Source organism: Bison bison, unplaced genomic scaffold (assembly GCF_000754665.1).
Source record: "Bison bison bison isolate TAMUID 2011002044 unplaced genomic scaffold, Bison_UMD1.0 scf7180017864514, whole genome shotgun sequence".
NCBI lineage: Eukaryota > Metazoa > Chordata > Mammalia > Artiodactyla > Bovidae > Bison > Bison bison.
In genome coordinates, this window is record NW_011495067.1 from 875548 (window position 1) to 883415 (window position 7868).

Below are 7868 nucleotides of genomic sequence, written 5' to 3' on the forward strand. Positions count from 1 at the left end.
TAGCTCTGGACATATTAATAAAATAACAGAAGTGAAGCAATAAATCATGACCTGATTAAGGTCCTTCACTCATCAAATGAGAACTCAGAGCTCAGTAAGATAAATCACTGATTTCCCCATTCTGATTTACCGTCTCTCACTCTCCTCCCACTTTCCCTCCTCCTTCATTTTAAAAATAAGAATAATTGCCTACAACAAACAACTTTTCTGAAGATCAGTCTGAAGCCAGTGCTCTTATGAACGAACTCCACACTAAACCTTGTGAAATCTTACCAACAGGGACTATACTTTTAAGGTCTTTTGGAGAAACTAAAATGGTGTACCCACTGGAACCCAGTAGATTTTCAAGACAGATCACGTGGACTGGGAATGAGGCATTTGTGGGGTCCCAGGCCCCTGTGGACCAGTGTGCTGTGTATATTCATCCAGTCCTAACCTAGACACCTTCGCTTGACTGCAGATAACACTGACACCCTAGACATCAGAAAATTAAAGGCCACTGGGATTGCATAAATAAATAAATATTGTATAACCATGCATACATGTAGGAACTTAAGTAGTATATTTCATAAAAAGGCAAGTGAAAGGCTTATATAAATATAAGCTTGTATATAAAATTGGGTATAAAATATAGCGTTGTATATAAATAAAATGAAAATCTCAATTCAATAGCTGAAAATTTCAAAGTAATTAGACCAATGATTAAAAATATTATAGATATATCTATACCTATAAAATATGTGTTGTAGTATATAGATATATAAGATTTAGATATGTCTATAAATATTACATAGATAACTATATAAGAAAATTTAAATTATAAAATATTATAGATATTTATCAAACTGTTAACTATTGGTCCTACTGCTCTATATTGCTTTTTAACTATTGAGTTGTGATTCCCAGTTTCTGAAATATGTATCATTTATACACTTTGTGTTCAAGGAAATATTTTCAAATCTTTCTCCTTCTTTCAAAAGTAGAACATTTTTCCAATGTGTTCACAGTCAAGAAGAATTAAAAATAGATGAGAAGTCTTTTATGCCAACTACTTATATAGGATACATATCCTAAATGTTAACATTTTCACCATGAGTTTCCTTTAATGACATCAAAAGGGTAATAATGAAAATATGATAAACATATTCATCATGAAATTACTAACTTTATTTTTTTATGCTTCAAGTTGATTAGCGATGATAAATTTATGCCCTACTATGATCGTTCAGCAATCCTGGAGAAGGAAATGGCAACCACTCCAGTGTTCTTGCCTGGAGAATCCCAGGGATGAGGGAGCCTACTGGGCTGCCGTCTATGGGGTCGCACAGAGTCGGACACGACTAAAGTGACTTAGCAGCATGATTGTTCAGCATAGATTCTTGTGAATTCCACTACTGTTTATAGCATATTTTCCTGTTCTACTAATACGTGTGTGTGTGTGTGTGTGTGTGTGTATATGAAACATCTTCATTTCAGATGTATGTTTTTATTTGCAGTTATAGGGTGTCAGTGATAAAGAAACGATGGAGTCCACATTGTCCCTGCTATAGTAAGTCCAATTCTGAAACTAAGAAATGATAATAGTTTTATCCTTGACAGAATGTAATGTGCAAACAGTTACACTTTTCTATTCTGCTGATTTAAATTTCCCATGTTAAAATAGAAAGGCAGTGTATGTGTGCATTTTAAAATTCTACCAGGATTGTTATTGCTTCTAAACCAAATGTCCTTGTAGCGTCTGGTGCATGGAAACAGATACAGTATCTTTGATAACCTTGCATCATCTGATTAGTGATTGTGCACAAAGGTAGAGATGTCCATAAACACCTTTTAAATTTTCCTCATCTTGGTTGCCAGAGACGAGGCAGTTTTCTTTTAGGAGGGATTCTTTAGAATGCTTTAAATCCCAACAAATTTTCATCTACTAAATTGCAAGTTTTAAAGTAAAAAAATAGATGGGAGGTTTTGTTTATTTGTTTGTTTTGGTATCTTTGTGATTTTCAAGTAACATTGGAAGCAGATAAGAAGTCCTGGGCTTGAGATGAGAGCACACTAGATGGTGCTGTTATCCTGACAGCAGTGACGCACAGGAAGCAGTGCTGGTTAGAATAAAGCTAGAATAAAAGAAATAGTGTGCGGCTGCATACTGGATTTTGTCTTCCACCAGGATACACTAATATGAGATTATATAATTCACTTTCACAGCATTTGTATTTTACTCAGAAATGACTTGCTGAAGTTTTGTCTTAGCACAGCCTTGTTTTAATAAACAGGTGCCTGTGCGTGTATGTGAACATACATGTGTGTTCAAGATGGGACAAGGTTTCTGGTTTTACCTAATTTTATCTTCTGGGTCTTTCTTTCTTTTTTCTTTTGATTTATTTTTTTTATTGAAGGATAATTGCTTTACAGAATTTTGTTGTTTTCTGTCAAACCTCAACATGAATCAGCCTTAGGTATACATATATCCCCTCCCTTTTGAACCTCCCTCACATCTCCCCCCGCATCCCACCCCTGTAGGTTCATACAGAGTTTGAGTTTCCTGAGCCATACAGCAAATTCCCGTTGGCCATCTATGTTACATATGGTAATGTAAGTTTCCATGTTACTCTTTCCATACATCTCACCCTCTCCTCCCCTCTCCCACGTCCATAAGTCTATTCTCTATGTCTGTTTCTCCACTGCTGCCTTGTAAATAAGTTCTTCAGTACCATTCTTCTAGATTCCATACATATGCGTTAGAATATGATATTTATCTTTCTCTTTCTGACTCACTTCACTCTGTATAATAGGTTCTAGGTTCATCCACCTCATCAGAACTGACTCAAATGCATTCCTTTTTATGGCTGAGTAATATTCCATTGTGTATTTGTACCACAACTTCTTTATCCACTCATCTGTCAATGGACATTTAGGTTGCTTCCATGTTCTAGCTATTGTAAATGGTGCTGCAATGAACAATGGGATGCATGTGTCATTTTCAATTTGGTTTCCTCAGGGTGTATACCTAGGAGTGGGACTGCTGGGTCATATGGTGGTTTTATTTCCTAGTTTTAAAAATATGGAATGCTTGACAAATTTGCATTTCATCCTTGTGCAGGAGTCATGCTAATCTTCTCTGTATCATTCCAATTTTGGAATATGTGCAGCCAAAGCAAGCACCTCCTGGGTATTTTTTAAAGACACACAAGGTTCCCATCAGATTTCCCTGGATGTGGCTTACATCCTTCCAGCTGCTTGTCCCTTATGTTTTTTTCCCTCCTATGGGGTGACTCCCATCACATTTCTAACAATGTCTTGCTTATTCTACAAGACCAAGTTCAAATGGTAAGCCTTCCAGGAAGCTGTTCCTGATTGCTTTTTATTCTTTCTTTACTTTGAATTTCTGTAACGCCTCCTCCTCTTATGCATATCATACTCTGCCTTGTGTTATTTGTATACTTGCTGCTGCTGCTGCTAAGTCGCTTCAGTCGTGTCCGACACTGTGCATCCCATAGACGGCAGCCCACCAGGCTCCCCCGACCCTGGGATTCTCCAGGCAAGAACACTGGAGTGAGTTGCCATTTCCTTCTCCAATGCATGAAAGTGAAAAGTGAAAGTGAAATCGCTGGGTCGTGTCTGACTCTTAGCGACCCCATGGACTGCAGCCTACCAGGCTCCTCCATCCATGGGATTCTCCAGGCAAGAATACTGGAGTGGGGTGCCATGGCCCTGTCCAATTTGTATACTTACTATCCTGTAAACTCCTGGAGAACATGGACAATTTTAATGCAATTTTGTCTCCTTCCTGTTCCTATATCAACTTTTCCATAAAGTAATATATCTTGAATGTAACTGGCACTCACAAATGTGCATGCAAGGAAGGATGAAAAGAATTATGAAACGGATTTTTTTTTTTGGACCATTTGAGAACAACGATTAATTGCTTGGGAAAGAAATGATCCACAATATTAATAGTAGCTTTCTTTGTGTATAACCTAGGTGAATATTTACATATTTTCTCATTTTAAAACATTCTATTGGGGTTTTTTTGTTTTTTTTTGCTGACACACAGAATCACTGACTCAAACAACTAAAACAGTGGGTTTGAAGCCACTCTCTGAGGAATCTAGGATTCCCAGTTTAGATTTTTTGCTTCAACCTAAAAAGCAAAATGCATTTGACTTTGAATCTTTTCGTGACTATCTGATCAAGATGGGAATTAAGCTATCAGAAATTATCTGAAAATGACAATATTGAGCCTGTCATATAGTAGGATCCAGATGAAAATCTTTGCTGCTCACCAAAAATGACTTATTATACACGTTGAGAAATCCCTTCATTGATTTTCTTCTGACATAGACAATAGGGTGTGAACTTTTTTCAGCTACAAACTGGCAGTAATTTACGTACCTCACAGAGGTTTTAAGATGATTAAATGGCATGGCATACCCACAGCAGCCTGCTTAGAGCTGGTTTATATTCATTTTCTTCTTTCCATCAGACAGTCTCTTTTTAGATAATTACACCAAAGCCCAGGCCTCCTGACTTCAAGTTCAGGGCCGCTTCTACCTTATGGATGCTGTTCTGGTTTGCCTTTACATATGTTGACTGAAAAAAGATGCACAACTTGAGATTTGTGAGTTAAGTTTCATTTGGGGCAAAAAGAGGACTGCAGCCCGGGAGGCAGCATCTCAAAGAGCTCTGAAAGACTGCTCCAAAGAGGCAGTGGGAGAAGGTCAATATACAAGATTTTGGTGAAGGAGGAGTTCAGTACCACAAAGCACTCATTTTACAGAAAGGTTTTTGTTGGTCATGAGGATCTGATGTCACCATGAAGGGATTTAGTGCTTCTCTAGGTATGAGGAGATGCAAGGATTGAGATCATAAAATCTGTTCCTAAAAACATCCAACTGTCTGAAGACCTGTCCCACCAGATTCCCTGGAGCACAGAGTGCCTCACTCCACGCTAAGCTCCCTCAGGGGGTGTTGAAGGGCAACAGCTATAGCAGCAGGGGTTCAATCTCCATAGAAAGTGAAGTTGCTTAGTCCTGTCCGGCTCTTTGTGACCCCATGGACTGTAGCCTACATGCTCCTCCATCCATGGGATTCTCCAGGCAAGAGTACTAGAGTGGGTTGCCATTTCCTTCTCCAAGGGATCTTCCTGACCCAGGGATCAAACCTGGGTCTCCCGCATCAGAAGCAGACGCTTTACCGTCTGAGCCACCAGGGAAATCCATATCTCCATAGAGGCAGATGGCAGACGCTTTTGTTGTTCACTCATTGGCAATGCCCTTGGTAAGTGCCAATTTGTAGTTGACACATATTTTAATTTCTTTTCAGTTATAATAATTTTCCTTTTGCATCTATAAAGAATATAGCATGTCAGGGAAGTATAAGTTAAGCTGTAGCTTCTGCTCAATATTAGAATTTCCATAATTATAAGCAGTCGATATTTTAGACATTTGTTCATTTCCTTTCCAATATTTCTAAACTTTGAAATAAAGTCAAAGCCTGGGTGACTAGAGCATTTGATCTTTCACTCATAATTTGCTTTCTTTTTTGAGATTGTGAATGAAATGACCCCTTTGGCTATATTGGGTTTCCATGGTGGCTCAGATGGTTAAAAAAAAAATAAAAATCTGCCTGTAATGTGGGAGACCTGGGTTTGATCCCTGGGTTGGGAAGATCCCCTGGAATATTGGCATGGCATGGAGTGGGCATGGCAACCCGCTCCAGTATTCTTCACTGAAGAATCCCCATGGGCAGAGGAGCCTGACAGGCTACAGTACATGGTGTCGCAAAGAGTCAAGGACATGACTGAGTGACGATACCTTGGCTGTATTTGTGTTTCTGGCTTAATCAGTAAGGGCCCCTTGACCTCCCTGATGTGTCTTCCAATTATCAGAGCCAGAATTGCAGAATCTCTCCCCACCCCTCCAACCCGATGTCTTCAAGGGCTTCGCAGATTAAGAAACATCTAGACTTCTGAGTTGGCACTGCATCTGCCTGATAAGACCTTGTGTCTTCATTTTAGTAACAGCAATCTTGTGTTCTCCCCATGAGAAGTCTAAAGTCCGGTTTTTACTGGCTGTGTTTCCTATAACCAGCTCACAGTTTCCTCTCTGTGAGAGCTCCTAATCTCATGGTGATTTTTTATATTAGCTTTTTTTTTTTTTTTTAATGTGAAGCTTCTGGAGATTAGGATCCATCTGGGCAGGTAGTTCTAAGTTACTGACCCAAAGAACTATAGAAAAATATTTAAAGAGATGTCTCTACACCCTAGAAAGAGAACCAAATGGACATCAAATAATTCTGATAGAAGAATCCCTCTCCATTTACCTCTTCACCAGGAACTGTGCTAACACTTTGTCATTGTGATTAAGAGAATGACCTTTTCCAGGCCTGCTGCCTCTTCCATTCTGATTCTGGTTTGTGCCCCACAAGTGATGTAGAGAACTCCTAGCATCCAGCACTCTTAAAACTACTTTCAGATTCTACATTTCTGTTGATGCAATTGCTTAGTTTGCCTCAAATATTAAATGTTTATTACTCACTTTTTATCAATGTTTAAAGTGCCCTGGAGAATGCTGGTTGCCAAGTTGGGATGTTAGCATGGGAATGGCTAGTTTCCAAGGTCTCTGCCTCCATGAGCTCTGTTTTCAGCTCTCTTTGAACTGCCTGCTTCCCTGCAGCAAAGAGGAAGGTTATCGTCCACATTTTCTCATGAGAAGAGTTCCCTCTCAGCTTGAAGTACAATTTGTAAATAATAAATGCAACCATATTAAGATTCTTTTCATTTTACAGAATTTAACATCCCTCCTGGTAGCAATGGTTCAGGGAAATACTAGTTTGTATTTTTATACTTTTTTCTTTTTCTGAAATTCTTGCTCATTATGGTGAGGGTTAGCATTATACCCTAAGCTAAACTTTGTTATCACATGAATTACAAGAACAATGTTTGGCTTTGGGACCTGATTAATTCAGCACACTCTGTTGATGCTTCCAAGTTTTAAATGTACAGGGGTTTTGTTGTTGTTTTAGTTTGTTTTCTTCTGTATATTCACAAGCAGCTCCCAACCTCCCATTCACAGGAAGACATCTAGAAGGAACAGCACTGTGTATTCTTCAGTCTCTATATAATTCAGTGTATAGCATGTTTACATTCTTCTGGGGAAAAAAGCCTAAGATTCTATACACTATGACTCTCATCAAAATTCCTTGAGAAATTTTCATAGTCTGTTATATATTCTATGTCTAAGAAGACAACAAAAATTTTAAAACTAACTTATTAGTTAGCGAAAGCAGTCACAAGACTGGTTTGTCACAAGAGAAATCATATCCAAATTCATCATCAAAGTCTGTTAAAATCTTTTTTTAATAAATTAGGAAGTAGAAAGACACATCATGGATTTCAAATGCCTTATTGAGTGCTTGGTCATGGTCGGTGATTTCCCAGACAACTGGAGGTCTATTAATAGTGAACATATTTAAGTCATTAAATGACTGCATAGCTTTGATTGACAGAAATCTTAATTAAACATGTCTGGGAGTGGTTTTATTTGGTTTGGCAGAAATGATTGTCAACTAATATTGCATTGCAAGAAAGAATCACGCGAGCATCACTGAAGCCATCTTTGAAACGTGCTTCCTGGTTTGGCAGGACACCTGCAGAAGATGATGACCAGTAGACTATTGTGAAACATTGCTGTGTGTTAAGAAATGGGATGGTTGCAAGGAGGGTATGGAGAAGAAGTGCCTTCAAGTTTCTCTGAAATACAACCTCAACAATACTGAGTGGGGGTGAATTCCTTAGAAAGAACAGTAGCTTGTACCAGTCAACCTGAATCTAAGATAAATGTGCAAACAGTGTTAGATAGTTGAAAAAT